Raw genomic sequence first — 23,425 nt, 5'->3', positions numbered from 1 at the left:
CTCTCAACCACTACGCCACCAGGGAAGCCCTGGAATTCACTTCTTATAGCTTCTGTTATAAGTAAATATTCATTTTCTTCCTAGTTTATTGACTGCTTTTTCTGTTTTCTTTTCAGAGCTCTGTTTCTCCTGCCATGATTAAATGTGTGGTTCTGTCTCCATCCACCTTCTCTTTCTTACGTCCTCTCAGTAAACTCACTCACGTTCACAGCTTTGTTACAAACCTCTAGGTACTTGATTTCACCAGTTTATATAGACAGTTCCTAAATTTTTCTTAAATTTGTCTCCATTTTTCAAATGGCCCACTGACTAGTTCCACCCAGATGTTTGACCTGCAGTTCCTCTGAAATCTGTTTTGGTTGCAAACTAAGGAGATAATTCTGGGAGCTGTGCAATGCCCTTATACCCCCTGAGTCACTTGATTCTAGATTTTCCTTTACATAAAAGGGACTGGGAGTGGTAGAAGGAGGCAGTGCGGGGCTAACTGACATTTGCTGAATGCCTACTGTGCGCAGGGCGCTGTGGTCTCTCCTGATTGACCAAGGTGAACATCTTCTAACGTTGCTTTCAAACAGGAGAAAAGAGGCAGACATGGAATCCACACAGGTAGCATTGAGGATAGCCACTGTTACCTGAGTAAAGGTTGCAGTGATGCCAAAGGAAATGAGGCTCTAGAGATCTCTGTTTGTCATAATAAATAAGAGCCATCTGACAGCCTCAAACAGCTTTCAAAGAGTTTCTGCTAAAGGTGTCTTAGGGTATATCAGAGAAAACCATAATTCAAAAAGAGTCATGTACCACAATGTTCATTGCAGCTCTATTTACAATAGCCAGGACATGGAAGCAACCTAAGTGTCCATCAACAGATGAATGGATAAAGAAGATGTGGCACAATGGAATATTACTCAGCCATAAAAAGGAATGAAACTGAGTTATTTGTGGTGAGGTGGATGGACCTAGAGTCTGTCATACAGAGTGAAGTAAGTCAGAAAGAGAAAAACAAATACCGTATGCTAACACATATATATGGAATCTAAGGAAAAAAAAAAAAAGGTTCTGAAGAACCTAGGGGCAGGACTGGAATAAAGACACAGACCTACTAGAGAATGGACTTGAGGACATGGGGAGGGAGAAGAGTAAGCTGGGACAAAGTGATAGAGTGGCATGGATATATATACGCTACCAAACATAAAATAGATAGCTAGTGGGAAGCAGCCGCATAGCACAGGGAGATCAGTTCGGTGCTTTGTGTCCACCTAGAGGGGTGGGATAGGGAGGGTGGGAGGGAGATGCAAGAGGGAGGGGATATGGGGATATATGTATACGTATAGCTGATTCACTTTGTGATACAGCAGAGACTAACACACCATTGTAAAGCAATTATACTCCAATAAAAATGGTTAAAAAAAAGGTATCTTAGGGTTTGCAAAAAAGAAACATTGTTCTCTTAAGAAAGATCTGGTTTCTGGGGAAATGGATTATAAAATAAAATTGAGGGTCTTTTTTCCCCCTGATAAAAGGGCTTAGAGACTTCTAGGGCCCAAATTAAGCTCCTGGTAAAGTTTCTTCTGTTCTGAGTAGATTTCACTCAATGAAAGTGAAACTTCTGATGGTCATAAGATGGACATACTACCAGGTATTTCCTTGCCGGATTCCTTGATGGAGCTCTCATAGATAGGTCAGTTGCAGAAGTATATATGTTTGCAGCCATACTACTATGTATGCCGGCATCACTCTTCTGAGGGAACGCTAAGTATAATTACTCAAGTCATCGGGCTTGATGCAGAACAGGTTCTGAAGATGATATGGGAGGACACTGATGGCCCAATAATAGGTCTGAACCTGTGTCTTCCAGGATAATTTTTTAAAATGTAGTTGTGTCTTTCCTTAAAAATGTAAAAACTACCTTTGTTCTGTTTTATTGTCATATCAATAGTGCACATAGAATTTCCCAATGCCAAAACAGAACACGGTGCGATAGAATGCACGCAGGCTGGTAGAATGAATGAAACACCATTCTCCAAGAAGAAGCAACCTACTAGGGTTGCCATATGGCTTGAATTATATTAGTGTATCCCTCTTTAAAAAAAAAAAAAATGGATTGGGTAAGAATTTGTGAGTGTTACTGAATTTTTTTTTTTTTTTTTTTTTTGCTCCTTTTTGGTTTGTTTATATTGCTGTAAATATTCTTGCAGAGCAATTGCAACTCTTCTCATTGACCATATTCTCTGAGGGCTCATTCTAGGAAACTGCTATTTAAGTATTGTGTATTAGGTTTGAAATATCCTGTAGTGTTCGTGTCTCTTACTGCATTGTCTTTCTTATTGTCAATGGCTGTAAGTACCATGGTTTGTGAATTTGGCTAACAGTGTTTGAAGCAGATGAGATTTTAGCTCACTCCTTGATAGCTGCATTGGCTCAGTCTAAGCTTAAGTCTTATTTTCATTAAAGGAGCAGACATGCTGAGGAAGAAGGTGCTATTTTTACATGGGGACTTTTTCTACTGAAACCACATGATAACACTCTGCTGTTAAAATGATCTCAAGCATGCTGAGTTAGCTGAAGAAACAATATGCTTGTTGCCAAAATCAAGGCAGTACTATTCTGAGCCTCTTCTAAGGTCCTCTAGCTCTCCTTGGTGGTCATGAAGAGGACACTAGGAGAGGAGCTGGTGGGAATATGCAAATTACAGGTGAAGTGGAGGTAACTTACTGTTACCTACAAGAGATTATTCAAATTCTTGATTATTGCCACCAATCATTGGGATATGAAAAGTTTGGTTACTCAGATATGTGCATATCACTATTTGTTGAGCACTGCTTTTATTCTAGATACACACACACATATGTGTATTTTAAGCAAAACTAGCACAAAATAAGACTAACTTTAGAACATTAGAAATAAAAGAAGTTTAGGCAGAGGCCCTCCAAATCCAGTAAAAAATAATGCCTTTATTCTTATTATAGATAACTATCATTCAATATCTGTTATATGACAGGTACTGTACTAAGCATTTTACAAACATTGTTTCATTTAGTCCTCACAATATTCTGACAATGCAGCTATTATCTGCATTTACAGAAGACAATGCTTCCCTTTCTTTTCTTCCTTCCTTTTCTGATAATAATTGTCACATTACAAGTTATACTCAGTCGGAAAGTGACTGAACTGGGATTCAGGCGTCAGTATAAATATCTAGCTCCGAAGTCTGTGCTCTTTCACCAGGCCATGCTGCGTGTCTGAGGATGACATGTGGCATTAATAAGGAAACTGGCCCTCTATCAACAGTATTTTTATTCTTCACCCTTCCTCCCCCATTTTCAAAAAAATATTAATGAGAATAAGTTATAGCACATCAAAATGGAAAAATAAAAATCTCCCTCCCTGTTAGTCTTCAATTGCTAAATGTAAATGGCCTCCCTTGTCTTCAATTACTGGAAGATTCTCTCTTTAGCCACACCAGAATTTGAATCTACTACTTGGTCACAGACAGGTTTTATCCTTGACAGAGAAAATCTCTGGGGAAGCTCCTGAATAGATAAAGATGCTATCATATAGGAATTCACATCGCTTCTTCCCTTCTGTCTGCACAGCAGAATTTCTTTTGTGGCTAACATATTTCCCATAACTTTGTGCAGATTTGGGGTTTTGGATAATGAGAGCACTGTAGCTGCTTAACTGAGAAAGCCAGAGTTTATAGCCACACAGAAGTAAATAGCTCTGGAATATGACAGAGGAAGGGAAGGTGAGACCGAAGTTAGCAGCCTTGGACTTGGGAAGAAAGTGGGGGAGTTTGCAGAAAGAGGATATAAAGATTTGGGGGGTAGCTTCCGCATATATGAGAAATGAAGAGAGAATTATAGAGAGAAATATTTAAGACATTTACTGAATTGTATTAATAAAATCCCAACTCCAGAGCCATTTTCCAGAAAAATCTATAAAAAGATATTAACTGATGTTCAGTTATTTTTGGAGACTGAACTAAAGTTTCCTTGCTAAGACTGGACCACAAGGTAGATGGACTTTATATGGGTTATACTCTCATAGAACCATGAGATGTTGAACATGTTTGCGAAGATACCAGTAAAAAAAAAAAAAAAAAAAAAAAAAGTTATGGATTTAATATGAAAGCCTGGAGTCAGATGTAAGGAATTCTGGCCTTTTAGGAAAGAGGGAACCCACTGGCATTTTGCAGGCTCTTTGACTATGCAAAAAAGATTGAATTACCTACTAGATGCGTATACATGTCCCCTCAAAGACTCCTGTGACAGTGGGAAGTAGGGAAGAATGAAGGAAGGTGGGTGAAAGCCTTCTGCTTTCTAGAAGGACCTTCTCTCTGGGACTTCTTTTTTAGCAAAAGAAGGGACATTTACAATTGTTATTAACATTGGCCCACGACATACGCCTGGGGTAAAAATAGAGGCATGATATCATTAACAAAACAGTATTTCTCTGACCCCATTCCTCAAACACTTTAGAAAACCCATCCCCTCTCAAATTCCTCCATAGATTAGCCAAGTATCTTTAAAGTGTTGTCTTCTAGAGGTCTTAATGAATCCTTCTTAGTCTCCATCATTTTACTCCTCTCGAGCTCTGGCACCCTGTGGTGGTTTTTACTGCAAAAGTCATCAATGTGTCAGAGATTTTATGAAAATGGATCTTCTTCACACACTTATGTTTAACAAGCATTTTAACAAATGTCCTAGTCTATCTTTGTTCATAGTTAATCAAAGAACAGTTTTGATTTATTTTAATTTCACATGAAGCAACAGGCATACAAGTAGTTAGGGAAAGTTTTAAACATAGAGTTAAGTTTAAGAGATTTATAAAAATCTCATTTGGCAATATATTCCAAAAAATTGCAATAACTTTCAGGTCATAGTTTCTTTAGGATCATTTCTAATGGTTTTTAAATGTTTCCACAGTCACATATTTCCCACTAAAATATCTTCTCCAGAAAAATTCATCATAGATTTCATTTATATTTGGTAAAAATTTCTAAGGTTTTTCTTCTTAGCAAATATCATAGAAAATGGCTAAATGATAGTAAAAGTCCAGTCCTTGGTGAAAATGACAGAAAATTCAAGGAAAATTCAAACATTTCCCTTTTGATATTTGAGATTTCTTTTGATATCTTCGGGCAATATCAGAGCAGCACCTTTGGATATCTTGATAGCTTATATCTAACAGTTTGAACTTTCATCTGTTGGTTATAATCTAATGATATTTTATGTTAAAAATATTTAATAACTAATGAGTAAATTTTAACAAAACCACAACTTCACAAAAGTTACTTATTTAGGTAACTACTAAATTATATCACTGATGTAATATTTTATTTTCTTGATTTATTAGTTCAAAAACAATTAACAATTTAAAAAGAATGTATTTCTATTTTTAAAATAGCATTCAAAGTAAAAATATTTCATGTATGAACTAAAATCTGCATTTAACAAAATTACTGCACAAATAAAAGATAGTGGTCACACAGAATGGCAGAATTGAAGTAACAAGTTCTGTTTCTTCATCTTTAAAGTTGTTGGACTATCATCATTTATTTCACATCAAAATTTTAAATATAGGCATATGAAGTACCACAGGACTTACTATCAAAGCAAACGTGTGGAGCTGAGTCCACATTGTCGAAGGCTAAGTGGGTAATTGGGAGATCTCTGAATTCATTCCTATATGGACTACAATGTTTATTAAAGAAAATGTAACAAAAATGTGCTAATCTGAAGCTTACTTATATATTAACAGTAATTGCAGCAATTGTTTAGAATTTAGGCCAAAAATTTTTTTCAGAGAGGGCAATTTCATGACGGATATTGTTTAGAATTGCTGAGAATAATGCTAATAAAAAGCAGATCAACTCTTAGTTGGTTTTATTATAGTTTTTAAATTCTCTAGACAAGGCTTGCCCTGACTGCCCACCCAGGGAGGCCTGCACCATGGCTCTGCCCTTGATAAGTACGCCTGAAGGATTTCTGCAAGGAGGAAACCACAACGAGCAAAGTGCCGATAATTTTGAAATTAACAACTATAATAAATATTTAAGTGTACATACAACTTTTTATTTAAAGTTTGGGGCTGAGATAGTAATTTAATGATTTAAAAAATCAAAAGAATATTGTTTTCTGATTTTAGGTTATTAGCTAAGTTTTTGTGAGAAGAGTCATTTAAATAGGTATTATAAACACCCTGTGTAGGATTGCAGCAAATGCTCCCTTTGATTTCCGTAAGCATCATTTGTAAACTGAAGGAGTGGGTCTAGAATTATCTTTCAGTTTCAGGCCCTTTCAAGTCTAACAATCTGTGATATCTATTTTGTTTTTTTTGTGAATGAAAGAACAAACTATCACCCCACCCCTTCACCTCCCACAGTTCTCCTCCTTACTCCAGTCCTCAGGGGTTTGCTTGGAGAGGAGATTAAACTTGCACATCTTTCTGCATTTCAATAATCTCCACACTGGAAAGACATAAGACCTGGGCTAAATACTAAGGGGAAAAAGCCATAGATACTAAAGCTTTTTCCGGGTCTTTGTGAGCCTAAGGGTGGCCATGGAGAGGTCAATTGCTCTGGAATGGATCCCATTTCTTATGCAGTGGTAGGTCTCAGGGTACAGTTTGAGGAAAAACAAAGGGAACTGACATTGCTCTGCATTAAAATATCAATGAAAGCTATCTTCTTCGTGGGAAGAAGCAGTTCTGAAACTATGTTGCAGATGAAAAAATGGATCTTGACTCTATTGTTTCTGAAAATTAGCTTTTGTCCTTGGAAAATGTAGTACATGCGTGTGTGTGTGTGTGTGTGTGTGTGTGTGTGTGTGTGATGCAACAGACACCCAGTAGACTACTGGAGGGGATGTGAAAGTGTATTTTCACCTCACACGTCATACTGGAGGGAAAACTTGAGGTGGTTCAAATTTGGCGTCAGTGCCAAAGCGCTCCTTCAATTCTCCTGCTGAAGGCGCTTCCATACTGCTCTTGACAGAGTAACCCACACTTCAGAAAATACACTGCTGGAGATTGCTAGGTCCTACTGATTGTCTGGAGGCCAGGAGAAGAGAGGTGATTCACAGGGTAAGCCTGGATCCTAGAGGTGTAACTGTCTTCTTTCCACCTCCTTCTTATTTTTCAATTAATGTACACAAAAAAAAGATGGAGTGGATTAATGAGCCTCCATGTTCCCATCACCTGTTCACAACCTTTGCTAGTCTTACCTCATCCTCCCACCTCACAGATACAACTTTAAAGCAAATCCCAGGCACATATGATTTCAATCTCAACTTAATGATTCCCTTTTTTTTACATGACTGTAACTCTTATCTTACCTTAAAAAAAATTAATAATTCCTCAAACCATCAAATATCTACTCGGTGTTCACAATGTTCACATTTTCAATTGTCCCATGACTGTTTTTTTAATTTTTAATGTGTTTGTTTGAATCAGTTTGTATAGTGTGAACAGTTGATCTTTCTTATTTTATTTTCTTCACTGTTCGGGTGGAGTTTTCTTAAAGGAAGGTAGAGATTTGCATTGAGGAAGTATACATAAAAATAATGATGTCTAATAATTATGGATGTAGTAATAATAATTACTTGACAACAACATGTATTTGTATCCATGCTACATGAAGTACTTAATACATATTAACTCATTTAATCCTCACAACAGCTCAGTGGGTTAGGAACTACTATTTACCAATTTTGCAGTTGAGGAACTGGGGCAGAGAGTTTCAGTAACTTGCCATAGGACACATACCTTGTAAGTAGTGGAGTCAGGATTTGAATCCAGCTTTTAATCACATGCTGCTTCTTTTTTTAAAAATTAACAATTACCCTCCTAGGGGGGCATTTAAACAGTTTTGAATTTTTACAATGATAAATAACATACTTTACGTAATATTTTTCCATAATTCTGATTCTTTCTCTTTTTTTATGAGTTTCATTTTATTTTTTTATTAGTTCTTATTAGTTATCTGTTTTATACACATCAGTGTATACATGTCAATCCCAATCACCCAATTCAGCCCACCACCACCACCACCACCACCACCACCCCGCTGCTGTCCCCCTTCAGTGTCCACATGTTTGTTCTCTTCATCTGTGTCTCAATTTCTGCCCTGCAAACCAGTTCATCTGTGCCATTTTTCTAGCGTCCACATAAAAGCATTAATATATGATATTTGTTTTCTCTTTCTAATTTCACTCTGTATGACAGTCTCTAGATCCATCCATGTCTCTACAAATGACCTAATTTCATTCCTTTTTATGGCTGAGTAATATCCCACTGTATATATGTACCACATCTTCTTTATCCATTTGTCTGTCAATAGGCATTTAGGTTGCTTCCATGACCTGGCTATTGTAAATAGTACTGCAGTGAACGTTGGGTTGCATGTGTCTTTTTCAATAACAGTTTTCTCTGGGTATATGCCCAGTAGCGGGATTGCTGGGTCATATGGTAATTCTATTTTTAGGTTTTTAAGGAACATCCATACTGTTCTCTGTAGTGGCTGTATCAATTTACATTCCCACCAACAGTGCAAGAGGGTTCCCTTTCTCCACACCCTCTCCAGCATTTGTTGTTTGTAGATTTTCTGATGATGACTATTCTAACCGGTATGAGGTGATACCTCATTGTAGTTTTGATTTGCATTTCTCTAATAATTAGTGATGTTGAGCAGCTTTTCATGTGCCTTTTGGCCATCTGTATGTCTTCATTGGAGAAATGTCTATTTAGGTCTTCTGCCCATTTGTTGATTGGGTTGTTTTTTTAATATTGAGGTGTATGAGCTGTTTGTATATTTTGGAGATTAATCCTTTGTCCCTTGATTCGCTTGCAAATATTTTCTCCCATTCTGAAGGTTGTTTTTTCATCTTGTTTCTAGTTTTCTTTGCTGTTCAAAAGCTTTTAAGTTTCATTAGATCACATTTGTTAATTTTTGTTTTTATTTCCATAACTCTAGGAGGTGGTCAAAAAAGATCTTGTTGTGATTTATGTCAAGGAGTGTTCTTCCTATGTTTTCCTATAAGAGTTTTATAGTGTCCGGTCTTACATTTAAGTCTTTGATCCATTTTGAGATTATTTTTGTGTATGGTGTTAGGGAGTGTTCTAATTTCATTCTTTTACATGTAGCTGTCCAGTTTTCCCAGCACCATTTATTGAACTAGCTGTCTTTTCTCCATTGTATATCCTTCCCTCCTTTATCATAGATTAGTTGACCATGGGTGCATGGGTTTACCTCTGGGCTTTCTATCCTGTTCCATTGATATATATTTCTGATTTTGTGCCAGTACCATATTGTCTTGATCACTGTAGCTTTGTAGTATAGTCTGAAGTCAGGGAGTCTAATTCCTCCAGCTCCATTTTTTTCCCCTCAAGATTGCTTTGGCTATTCGGGGTCTTTTGTGTCTCCATACAAATTTTAAGATTTTTTTGTTCTAGTTCTGTAAAAAATGCCATTGGTACTTTGATAGGGATTGCATTGAACCTGTAGATTGCTATGGGTAGTAGAGTAATTTTCACAATGTTGGTTCTTCCAATCCAAAAACATGGTATATCTCTCCATTTGTTTGTATGTCTTTAATTTCTTTCATAAGTGTCTTATAGTTTTCTGCATACAGGTCTTTTGTCTCCTTAGGTAGGTTTATTCCTAGGTATTTTATTCTTTTTGTTGCAGTGGTAAATGGGAGTGCTTCCTTAATTTCTCTTTCAGATTTTTCATCATTAGTGTATAGGAATGCAAGAGATTTCTGTGCATTAATTTTGTATCCTGCTACTTTACCAAGTTCATTGATTAGCTCTAGTAGTTTTCTGGTAGCATCTGTAGGATTCTCTATGTATATTATCATGTCATCTGAAAACAGTGACAGTTTTACTTCTTTTCCAATTTGTATTCCTTTTATTTCTTTTCCTTCTCTGTATTCCTTTTATTTCTTTTTCTTCTCTTCTCAACATAGTTCCTCTAAAACTATGTTGAATAATAGTGGTGAGAGTGGACATCCTTGTCTTGTTCCCGATCTTAGAGGAAATGCTTTCAGTTTTTCACCATTGAGAATTATGTTGGCTCTGAGTTTGTCATATATGGCCTTTATTATGTTGAGGTATGTTCCCTCTATGCCCACTTTCTAGAGAGTTTTTATCATAAATCGGTGTTGAATTTTGTCAAAGGCTATTTCTGCATCTATTGAGATGATCATATGGTTTATATTCTTCCATTTGTTAATATGGTTTATCACATTGATTGATGTGCATATATTGAAGAATCCTTGTATCCCTGGGATAAATCCCACTTGATCATCATGTGTGATCCTTTTAATGTGTTGTTGGATTCTGTTTGCAAGTATTTTGTTGAGGATTTTTGCATATATATTCATCAGTGTTATCGGTCTGTAATTTTCTTTTTTTGTTCTTCGTCTGGTTTTAGTATCAGGGTGACGGTGGCCTTGTAGAATGAGTTTGGGAGTGTTCCTTCCTCTGTAATTTTTGGAAGAGTTTGAGAAGGATAGGTGTTAGCTCTTCTCTAAATGTTTGATAGAATTCGCCTGTGAAGCCATCTGGTCCTGGGCTTTTGTTTTTTGGAAGATTTTAAATCACAGTTTCAATTTCATTACTTGTGATTTTCTGTTCATATTTTCTATTTCTTCCTGGTTCAGTCTTAGAAGATTATACCTTTGTAAGAACTTGTCCATTTCTTCCAGGTTGTCCATTTTATTGGCATGATTTTCTTATAGTAGTCTCTTATAATGCTTTCTATTTCTGTGGTATCTGTTGTAACTTCTCCTTTTTCATTTCTAATTTTATTGATTTGAGTCCTTTCCCTCTTTTTCTTGATGAGTCTGGCTAAAGGTTTATCAATTTTGTTTATCTTCTCAAAGAACCAGCTTTTAGTTTTATTGATCTTTGCTATTGTTTTCTTAGTTTCTATTTCATTTATTTCTGCTCTGATCTTTATGATTTCTTTCATTCTGCTAAGGAAAGAAATTTGTTTGTAGTTCCTTTAGGTGTAAGGTTAGATTGTTTATTTGAGATTTTTCTTGTTTCTTGAGGTAGGATTTTATTGCTATAAACTTCCCTCTTAGTACTGCTTTTGCTGCATCCCATAGGTTTTGGATCGTCCTGTTTTCATTGTCAATTGTCTCTAGGTATTTTTTGATTTCCTCTTTGATTTCTTCAGTGATCTCTTGGTTATTTAGTAATGTATTGTTTAGCCTCCATGTGTTTGTGTTTCTTACGTTTTTCCCCCTGTAATTGATTTCTAATCTCATAGCATTGTGGTCAGAAAAGATGCTTGATATGATTTCAATTTTCTTAAATTTACCGAGGCTTGATTTCTGACCCAAGATGTGATCTATCCTGGAGAATGTTCTATGTACACTTGACAAGATAGTGTAATCTGCTGTTTTCAGGTGGAATGTCCTATAAATATCAATTAAATCTGTATGGTCTATTGTGTCATTTGACGCTTGTGTTTCCTTATTAATTTTCTGTCTGGATGATCTGTCCATTGGTGTAAGTGAGGTGTTAAAGTCTCCCACTATTATTTTGTTACTGTAGATTTCCTCTCTTATGGACATTAGCATCTGCCTTATGTGAGGTGCTCCTATGCTGGATGCATATATATTTATAGTTGTTATGTCTTCTTCTTGGATTGATCCCTTGATCATTATGTAGTGTCCTTCCTTGTCTCTTGTAACATTCTTTATTTTAAAGTCTATTTTATCTGATATGGGTATTGCTACTCCAGCTTTCCTTTGATTTCCATTTGCATGGAATATCTTTTTCCATCACCTCACTTTCATTCTGTATGTGTCCCTAGGTCTGAAGTCCATCTCTTGTAGACAGCATGTATGTGGGTCTTCTTTTTGTATCCATTCAGCAAGCCTGTGTCTTTTGTTTGGAGCATTTAATCCATTCACGTTTAAGGTAATTATCGATATGTATGTTCTTATTACTATTTTCTTAATTGTTTTTGGTTTATTTTTGTAGTTCCTTTTCTTCTCCTGTGTTTCCCACTTAGAGACATTTCTTTAGCATTTGTTGTAGAGCTGGTTTCGTGGTGCTGAATTCTCTTAGTTTTTGCTTGTCTGTAAATCTTTTGATTTCTCCATCGAATCTGAATGAGGTCCTTGCTGGGTAGTGTAATCTTGGTTGTAGGTTCTTCCCTTTCATCACTTTAAATATATCGTGCCACTCCCTTCTGGCTTGTAGTGTTCCTGCTGAGAAATCAGCTGTTAACCTTATGGGAGTTCCCTTGTATGTTATTTGTTTTTTTTCCCTTGTTGCTTTTAATATTTTTCTTTGTACTTAATTTTTGTCAGTTTGATTACTATGTGTCTCAGCATGTTTCTCCTTGGGTTTGTCCTGCCTGGGACTCTCTGCACTTCCTCGACCTGGGTGCTATTTCCTTTCCCATGTTAGGGAAGATTTTGACTATAATCTCTTCAAATATTTTCTCGGGTCCTTACTCTCTTCTTCTGGAACCCCTATAATGCGAATGTTGGTGCATTTGATGTTGTCCCAGAGGTGTCTTAAGCTGTCTTCATTTCTCTTCATTCATTTTCTTTATTCTGTTCTGCATCAGTAAATTCCACCATTCTGTCTCCCAGGTCACTCATCTATTCTTCTTCCTCAGTTATTCTGCTATTGATTCCTTCTAGTGTGTTTTTCATTTCAGTTATTGTATTGTTCATCTCTGTTTGTTTGTTCTTTCATTCTTCTAGGTATTTGTTTTTTAATTCCTCCAGGTCTTTGTTAAACATTTCCTGCATCTTCTCAATCTTTGCCTCTATTCTTTTTCCGAGATCCTGGATCATCTTCACTATCATTATTCTGAATTCTTCATCTGCAAGGTTGCCTATCTCCACTTCATTTAATTTTTTTTCTGGGGTTTTATCTTGTTCCTTCATCTGGTACATAGCCCTCTGCCTTTTCATTTTGTCTATCTTTCTGTGAATATGGTTTTCGTTCCCCAGGCTGCAGGATTGTAGTTCTTGCTTCTGCTGTCTGCCCTCTGGTGGATGAGGCTATCTAAGAGGCTTGTCCACATGCTGCTTCTTAACAGCTAATGATTATCTAGCACTTACTAGCGTCAGGCACTTTTCTAAGTGCTTTACTTGATTTAATGTATTTCAGCCTCACAACATCCCTGCAAGAGCAGTATGATCATGGTCCCCATTTCATAGATGGCTAAGTCAAGACACAGAGAGTTTAGACATGAGAAGTGTCTAAGGAAAAGCAGCTCCCAGATGGACAACTCAGGGGCAGACTCAGGAGACTACTTGCCCTTGCCCCAAAACCCTAAAGGAGGAGGCCCTTCAAGGGGGGTGGGGGAGGCTGATATGTGTGTTACATCCATTGTTGCCCTCTCAGTTCACCTTTATAAATACTTGGTCTCTTCCTCCTGCAGACACTACACCATTCAGACACTTAAGGGAAACTTTAAAAACCATGCCATCACTCTTAATAGTCTCTTCTTAAGTCTATTCTAAACATGAATTCAAGACATTTGGAAATGACTTTACGCTCTTTAGCCCTGGAGGCCATTTACTGCCCAGCTATGAGATGCTACAAAGAATAACACTGCTTCTACACAGCCCACCTCAAAAGTCCATTACTGTTCCATACACTGTACTTTCCTTCATCCTTTCTCTCCACTTTTCTCTTGCATTTTTGGTACTTTTAAAGACTTCTGTGAGAAGGCAGTGGCTGCACTTATGTTCTTAGAAGTTCTGCAAATTCAGGTATAGTCCAAGCAAACATCAGACATTGAATTACATTATAGGCAGAATAGATGAGAGAGAGAGAGAGAGAGACTTACCCACTTTAGAGACAGAGACTTGTTTCACTTCTGGGAATGGATCTCCTTTAACAGATGCTGGGAAAAAAATCTGGGGCCTCCTAGGGCAAAAACATTATTAATGGCTGCTGGAAACAATTAATACATATTTAATTGAGGTTGGAGTTGTTAAAAGATTTCTTTTTAATTAAAATCAAGATTCTCATACAAATATGAAGTGAGCAATGGCAAAGATTTTATTGAAATTTTTCATTTATGAGGAAACCGGTAAGATGTTACAACCAGTTTAAAGAAAAAATCTGAAGAACAAACAGTTATATACAGGCAATGAAGAATGAGAAAATGAAACTGCTAATAGATGTGAAAACTTTATAGGCCAATAAACGGTAGTTGTTGGAATCTTCTGCAAGGGAAAATAAAATGTATCTCTATAAGACAAAATTCATTTGCATCTCTGTGGATAAGGATCACTTGTATTACTATCAGCTTTCTACAGTTTATAGAGTTGTAAAGTAGCCTAGTCAAAGGCAGTAAAAGGAACAGATCCCTATAAAATCAGATAAGCTCTAAAGGTCTTCTATATAATGCACTGGAAGGACATCCAGTAATCTTTTGCCCATTTCAAAGTCTTTCACAAATTTTCCTAACAGATCCATAAATAAAAACTTATTTATCAAGTAGAGCAACCAGACAAGGTGATTTTTTGAATAGATTCCTTAAAACAGAAGTGATATTCATAGAGGATCTCTGTTAGACTGTTACCACTCTCCTGCTTTATCTCCCTTTTCTGCTAAGTTTTCTGTTTCTTTCTTTTTTTCTTTTGTAATATATTTATTTGTTATTTATTTTTGGCTGCACTGGGTCTTCATTGCTGCACACAGGCTTTCTCTCATTGCAGCGAGCAGGGGCTGCTCTTCGTTGCAGTGCATAGACTTCTCATTGCAGTGGCTTCTCTTGTTGCAGAGCATGGGCTCTAGGCATGTGGGCTTTAGTAGTTGTGGCTTGCGGGCTCTAGAGCACAGGCTCAGTAGTTGTGACGCACAGGCTTAGTTGCTCTGTGACATGTGGGATCTTCCCGGACCAGGGCTCAAACCCATGTCCCCTGCATTGGCCAGCAGATTCTTAACCACTGCGCCACCAGGGAAGCCCTTGTCTCTTTCTTTTAAGCTGACATGGTGGAAGATTTGGTACTGGAGTAAGGTTGAAAACTTTAACATTGTATCCAAAAAGTCTGACTTAAGAAAAGTGAGTAACTATCACATCCTTGTTGGCAGGTGGTTTATTCCTAACACTTTCAAACTGTCTACGGAAAGCTGATTACATACCCACCTGTTGCCTGAAATGTATTCTCAAAATCAGGTAAACTAAAGGCAGTCTCTCAGCGTACTTTATGTTCATTAAATTGCTCTGACATTTGCTATATCCAACTTTAAGATAAAAATATTGGCCAGGGGACAGTTTACTGGTCTAGAAAGCTCACTCTCTCTTCCTTCCTGTTTTAATGGCAGAGCCATAATTGGAATGTAAAATGTAACCCCTGAAGTAAGTTTCACATGTTAACTCTTCCCAGGCTCCAGGGTCTAGATATGCTTGGCGCATTGTTCTGTCCTGCTGGCTCAGCCCTTCAGTTGTGCCAGTCATTACCTGTCCTCTCCCACTCATCTGGCCAGAAATTTTCAGGATCGCACTGTTAGAGCCTCCAGGAATTTCCCTTGGCTCAGGGGCAAGGCATCATGACCACCAGCAGCCAAATATCAAAGGCCAAGTAGGGATGATTATCCAAAGAAAAGTGAGCACAAGATATTGAAACTTCAAATAACAGCACAGGAACAGCCTACTGGAAATAATTCTCAAGTGAGAGTTCAATGACATACTATCCCTCTCACAAAATTGGAAAATACTAAAACATAGTAAAATATCCAATGGCAATGAGGGTATGGTCAGTGGGTGTGCATCTTGGTAAAGACAATTGGGAAATTGAATGGCTGCATGACCAAGAGCCTTAGAACTTCATTACCTCTTGGTCCACCAAGTCCTCTTCTGGGGATAATTCAAAATATAGTGAAAAGTTTATGCACAAAAAGGTATATTTCAGTATTATTTATAATAATAAAAAGTCAAAAACAACCTAAATTTAACAATAAAGATTGATAATAGTTTTCTTTGTGTATATTTTGAACTAAGATGTAGGTATTTAAATAATGAAGAGCTTAAAACACAGGAGAATATGTGATAGTGGAATTTTTAAAACAGTTTTTACTGTGGAAAAATATCAAACAGACCAAAAAGTAGAGAAACTAGCATGATGAACCCGCATGTACCCATCACACTGCTTAACGATTATCAATACAAAGCAAATTCATTTCATCTACCCTATTCACTTTCCTGCCCAGATTGTTTGAAGCCAATCTGAGACATCATTTCATATGAAAATGTTTCAGCATGTACCTCTAAGAGAATAGAATTCATTAAAAAAGCACACTTGACATCTAAAAACTTAATAATATACCCATCAGAAAATAGAGCATTAAAAAATCCAACATTCCAAGCAAATAACCACAATTATTATTTGTTCCTGTTCTTGTTCCACTGGGTCTTAGGTTAGCAATCTGAGTTCACGAAGTTATCAGCTTCAGGACCAAAAAACAAGTCCTGGAAATCCTCAGAACATTGGTACAGTCTGAAAGTTGTCTAAGTGCTGTCAGCTCAGAAGTCTGTATTCTGAGTCCATTCCTTGAAGTATCAATAGTTAGGAGTACCCACTACAGTCCTTTCCTTGAGGCTCTAAGACATTTTTGTTAAAGATCCAATCCAATATCTGGCTTGTAACTTATAGCAGAGCCTTCAGGCAAGCATGAAAGAGAAGCAGAAGTGACCTCTAAGACTGAATGGCTGTGGTTAATTTATTACAGTTACCAGCAGTATCAGAATGGAGGAGAACAAAGTTGTCTAATATGTGCATGTTTCATAAGGGTTTGATCAGTGTTTCCCCTGAGGATAAGAACATATTGTGGACAGAAAGGGCAGTGCCAAATCTTACTGACCTCCCTGTAAATTGTACTATCTCTGAAATATTTATATTAATAACATTTTACCTCTATAAACTTAACTTGGGGAAGGCTGAGCACCTCTTCTGATTGGGCAACTCTTCCAGTGGTACTCTTACAATAGTATTGAACTTATTAAAAAATATCGTGCTACCCAACAAACCTAATTACTTCTAACATTCTCTTTTCATAAGGTAAGAGAACAGATCTTTGTGATTTTCCAGAGGTTCTTTGGGAATCTCCAAGATAGTTTTCTGAGAATTTTACTTTTTTCTGAATTTAGAGTCTGATTTTGGGAAGGCAAAAGCAACAGATTTAGTAGAGGAGAGTTGGTCCATGATTAAAATAGGATCATGGATGTTTGAGAAAAAAAGATTACTTACCTAATCATTAAAGCAACAATATAATATTTAAAATAGACATAGAAGTAGGTAAAACAATTTTAAACAATGTTGGCTCTTTCATATGTGAAGAGACTTTGCTCTTTGTTCTTAAAAAAATAATCACAGACATGATAAAATCAACACAAAGTACAGAAAATTATTCTGGTGCAATATAAATCTCTGCTATCTGAATGAATTGTACAAAAGATAAATAATAACTGATTATTACCCCTTGTTAAGAGCTCTAATATAAATTTAACATTTTAATAGTGAGAAAGCAAAATTCTATTTTTGCATTAATTCAATATTTGGCAATAAAGAATTCCAAGTTCCTTTTCAAAAAATTATCTTTTGAATAAACCCATCAAAACAGAGAGAACTTTGCCAAAATTTGAACATTTCAGTAAACCTTCTACTATTTTCTGTCTCCATTCAGGTGTTGTCTTTCCCTACCCTGCTTCATGTTCTGGAACAGATATTTTCCCTTAGAATAAAACTACTTGCTGTTCCTTTGAAAAACCAAACAAATTCCTTTACAAACATTGTTCTTGTCTTCATTATTGTTTATACCATTGTCGCTATTGTTCTTAGTATGGTCTTACTACCTATATTAACTATAACTTTTAAACAAACTAACCTCCATTTCACAGAGAAAACTGGGTGATGGGTAATTGATAATTGAGTGTTATATACAAGCACAAATGAACATATTCATTAACATGATCCAAAGTACGCTATGCCGTAACATGGTAATAAGAAACAAAGATATATATATTTATCTATTTAAACTATGTTTAGTAATCAGTGTTTCAGCAGTCTTAGAGATTATCTAGGTATCCAGAGATTATTCATTAATTGATTTAATATTGTAAAGTTAAGAATCTTAAAAATTATATTTTATCTAACATACTATAGATCATAATGATGGGTGATATCAAAAACATTGTCAAAATTATAGTTCAATTTGGTTAGACATATAATTTTACATTTTTCATAATTCTTAACATTATTAAATAGTAATACTAACTTATTTCTTCAGTAAACCAGTAGAGGGAGATTGGGATTGACACATATACACTATTGTACTATGTATGAAATAGACAACTGAGGGGAACATACTGTATAACACAGGGAATTCTAATTAAAGCACTGTGGTGTCCTAAATGGGAGGGAAATCCGAAAGGGAGGGGATATATGTATATGTAAGGCTGATTCATTTTGCTGTGCAGTAGAAGCTAACACAACATTGTAACGCAACTATACTCCAATAAAAATTAATTAAAAAATAAATAAACCAGTAGAGAAAGTTGAGGACACTCAGAAAACAGACTTAGATCTTCTAAAAAATAAAATGTACAAATATATTATATTTACTACTAATATCAGAGGAAAAAGATATAGATTTTTTTCTTGAACCAAAATTATAAGCTACTGTGATTTATCCAAAGAGTCACCTTAATTGTGTGAATTTAGATTATTATGAATTTTATATTATGCATATATATTTAGATTATCATATAAAATGCTTCCCAGCACTTTATGATATACTTTTTTTGCTAAAAGTCTAGAACATTTAGAGTATTCTAATACTTCATTTATTTTATAGGAATTCTGGAGATACTAGATTTATGTAAACATACTATAAGTATAAATGATTGACTTACTCTATAAGTCAATTACATCAGAGTTCCTTTAATTTAAAAGACCTTGGAGACCTTCAAGATGGCGGAGGGGTAAGATGTGGAAATCACCATCCTCCCCACAAATACATCAGAAATACATCTACATGTAGAACAACTCCTACAGAACACCTACTGAATGCTGGCAGAAGACCTCAGACTTCCCCAAAGGCAAGAAACCCCCCACGTACCAGGGTAGGGCAAAAGAAAAAAGAATAAACGGAGACAAAACAATAGGGACAGGACCAGCACCAGTGGGAGGGAGCTGTGAAGGAGGAAAGGTTTCCACACACTAGGAAGCCCCTTCACAGGTGGAGATGGGGGGTGGCAGGGCGGGGGTGAAGCTTTGGAGCCACGGAGGAGAGCGCAGCAACAGGGGTGCAGACGGCAAAGTGGAGAGATTCCCACACAGAGGATCAGTGCCGACCAGCACTCACCAGCCCAAGAGGCTTGTCTGCTCACCCGCTGGGGCGGATGGGGACTGGGAGCTGAGGCTTGGGCTTCAGAGCTCAGATTCCAGGGAGAGGACTGGGGTGGCTGCGTGAACACATCCTGAAGGGGGCTAGTGCGCCACGGCTAGCCAGGAGGGAGTCCGGAAAAAAGTCTGGAACTCCCTAAGAGGCAAGAGACCATTGTTATGGAGTGCGCAAGGAGAGGGGATTCAGAGCACTGCCTAAACGAGCTCCAGACACGGGCGCGAGCCACGGCTATCAGCATGGACACCAGAGACGGGCATGAAATGCTAAGGCTGCTGCTGCAGCCACCAAGAAGCCTGTGTGCAAGCACAGGTCACTAACCACACCTCCCCTCCCGGGAGCCTGTGCAGCCTGCCACTGCCAGGGTCCCGTGATCCAGGGATAACTACCCTGGGAGAACACACAGTGCGCCTGAGGTTGGTGCAACCATCACGCTGGCCTGCCGCCGCAGGCTCGCCCCACATTCCATACCCCTCCCTCCCCCCAGACTGAGTGAGCCAGAGCCCCCTAATCAGCTGCTACTTTAACCACCTCCTGTCTGAGAGAAGAACAGATGCCCTCAGGTGACCTACATGCAGAGGCAAGGCCAAATACAAAGTTAAACCCCAGGAGCTGTGCGAACAAAGAAGAGAAAGGGAAATTTCACCCAGCAGCCTCAGGAGCAGTGGATTAAATCTCCACAATCAGTATGATGTACCCTGCATCTTTGGAATACCTCAATAGACAATGAATCATCCCAAAATTGAGGTGGTGGACTTTGGGAGCAACTGTAGTCTTAGGGTTTGCTTTCTACATCTAATTTGTTTCTAGATTTATGTTTATCTTAGTTTAGTATTTAGCATTTATTATCATTGGTAGATTAGTTTATTGATTTGGTTGCTCTCTTCCTCCTTTTCTTTTTTATATATTTTTTTTCCTTTTTCTCTTTTTGTGAGTGTGTAGGTGTGTGCTTGTTTGTGTGATTTTGGAGTAGCTGGAGTAGCAATTCTCATATCAGACAAAACAGACTTTAAAATAAAGACAATTTCAGAGACAAAGAAGGACGCTACATAACGATAAAGGGATCACTCCAAGAAGAAGATATAACAATTGTAAATATTTATGCACCCAACATAGGATTACCTCAATACATAAGACAAAAGCTAACAGTCATAAAACGGGAAATCGACAGTATCATGATCAACAGTATCACAAGAGTAGGGGACTTTAACACCCCACTTTCACCAATGGACAGATCAACCAAAATGAAAATAAATAAGGAAACAAGCTTTAAATGATACATGAAACAAGATGGACTTAATTGATATTTATAGGACATTCCAGCCAAAAACAAGAGAATACACTTTCTTCTCAAGTGCTCATGGAACATTCTCCAGGATAGATCATATCTTGGGTGACAAAACAAGCCTTGGTAAATTGAAGAAAATTGAAATTGTATCAAGTATTTTTCTGACTGCAGTGCTGTGAGGCTACATATCAATTACAGGAAAAAAAATCTGTGAAAAATACAAACACATGGAGGCTAGCAATACACTACTAAATAACCAAGAGATCACTGAAGAAATCAAAGAGGAAATCAAAATATACCTAGAAACAAATGACAATGAAAACACAACGACTCAAAACCTATGGGAGGCAGCAAAAGCAGTTCTAAGAGTGAAGTTTATAGCAATGCAATCCTACCTCAAGAAACAAGAAGCTTCTCAAATAAACAACCTAACTTTACACCTAAAGCAATTAGAGAAAGAAGAACAAAAAACCCCAAAGTTAGCAGAAGGAAAGAAATCATAAAGATCACATCATAAATAAATAAAGGGCTTCTGGGCTTCCCTGGTGGCACAGTGGTTGAGAATCTGCCTGCTAATGCAGGGGACACGGGTTTGAGCCCTTGTCTGGGAAGATCCCACATGCCGCAGAGCAACTAGGCCCATGAGCCACAACTACTGAGCCTGCGCGTCTGGAGCCTGTGCTCCACAACAAGAGAGGCCACGACAGTGAAAGGCCCGTGCACCGTGATGAAGAGTGGCCCCCGCTTGCCACAGCTAGAGAAAGCCCTCGCACAGAAACGAAGACCCAACACAGCCAAAAATAAAAATAAATAAATTAAAAGAAGGCTCAACATTTAAAAAATAAAATAAAATAAAAAAAATAAAGGGCTTCCCTGGTGGCACAGTGGTTAAGTATCCTCCTGCCAATGCAGGGGACACGGGTTTGAGCCCTGATTGGGGAAGATCCCACTTGCCGCAGAGCAACCAAGCCCATGTGCCACAATTACTGAGCCTGCACTCTAGAGCCCACGTGCCACAACTACTGAACCCCACGCATCTAGAGCCCATGCTCCACAACAAGAGAAGCCAGTGCAATGAGAAGCCCATGCACTGCAATGAAGACTAGCCCCCACTCACCACAACCAGAGAAAAGCCCACGGGCACCAACAAAGACCCAACGCAGCCAAAACTAAAATTAAATAAATAAATACATTTTTTTAAAAATAAGAAAGAAATGAAAAAGAAATGAAGGAAACGATAGCAAAGATCAATAAAACTAAAGCTGGTTCTTTGAGAAGATAAACAAAATTGATAAACCATCAGCCAGACTCATCAAGAAAAAAAGGGAGAAGACTCAAATCAGTAGAATTAGAAATGAAAAAGGACAGGTAACAACTGACACTGCAGAAACACAAAGGATCATGAGAGATTACTACAAGCAACTATATGCCAAAAAAATTGACAACCTGGACGAAATGGATGAATTCTTAGAAAAGCACAACCTTCTGATACTGAACCGGGAAGAAATAAAAAATATAAACAGACCAATCAGAAGCACTGAAATTGAGACTGTGATTAAAAATCTTCCAACAGGGCTTCCCTGATGGTGCAGTGGTTGAGAGTCCGCCTGCCGATGCAGTGGACACGGGTTCATGCCCCGGTCTGGGAAGATCCCACATGACGTGGAGCAACTAGGCCCGTGAGCCATGGCCACTGAGGCTGCGTGTCTGGAGCCTGTGCACCGCAATGGGAGAGGCCACAACAGTGAGAGGCCTGCGTACCGCAAAAAAAAAAAAAAAAAAATCTTCCAACAAAGGAGCAGAGGGCTTCACAGGTGAATTCTATCAAACATTTAGAGAAGAGATAACACCTATCCTTCTCAAACTCTTCCAAAATATAGAAGAAGGAGGAACCCTCCCCAACTCATTCTACAAGGCCACCATCACCCTGATACCAAAACCAGACAAAGATGTCACAAAGAAAGAAAACTACAAGCCAATATCACTGATGAACATAGAGGCAAAAATCCTCAACAAAATACTAGCAAACAGAATCCAACAGCATATTAAAAGGATCATACACCATGTTCAAGTGGGGTTTATCCCAGGAATGCAAGGATTCTTCAATATATGCAAATCAATCAATGTGATAAACCATATCAACAAATTGAAGGAGAAAAACCATATGATCATTTCAATAGATGCAGAAAAAGCTTTTGACAAAATTCAACACCAATTTTTGATTAAAAAAACTCCAGAAAGTAGGCATAGAGGGAATTTACCTCAACATAATAAAGGCCACATATGAGAAACCACAGCCAACATCATTCTCAATGGTGAAAAACTGAAACCATTTCCACTAAGTTCAGGAACAAGACAAGGTTGTCCACTCTCACCACTGTTATTCAACATAGTTTTGGAAGTTTTAGCCACAGCAATCAGAGAAGAAAAAGAAATAAAAGGAATACAAATTGGAAAAGAAGTAAAGCTGTCACTGTTTGCAGATGACATGATACTATACATAGAGAATCCTAAAAATGCTACCAGAAAACTACTAGAGCTATTCAATGAACTTGGTAAAGTAGCAGGATACAAAATTAATGCACAGAAGTCTCTTGCATTCCTATACACTAATGATGAAAAATCTGAAAGAGAAATTAAGGAAACACTCCCATTTACCATTGCAACAAAAAGAATAAAATACCTAGGAATAAACCTACCTAAGGAGACAAAAGGCCTGTATGCAGAAAACTATAAGACACTGATGAA

Source organism: Pseudorca crassidens, chromosome 4, assembly GCF_039906515.1.
Source record: "Pseudorca crassidens isolate mPseCra1 chromosome 4, mPseCra1.hap1, whole genome shotgun sequence".
Taxonomy (NCBI): Eukaryota; Metazoa; Chordata; class Mammalia; order Artiodactyla; family Delphinidae; genus Pseudorca; species Pseudorca crassidens.
This window is presented reverse-complemented; position numbering follows the sequence as displayed.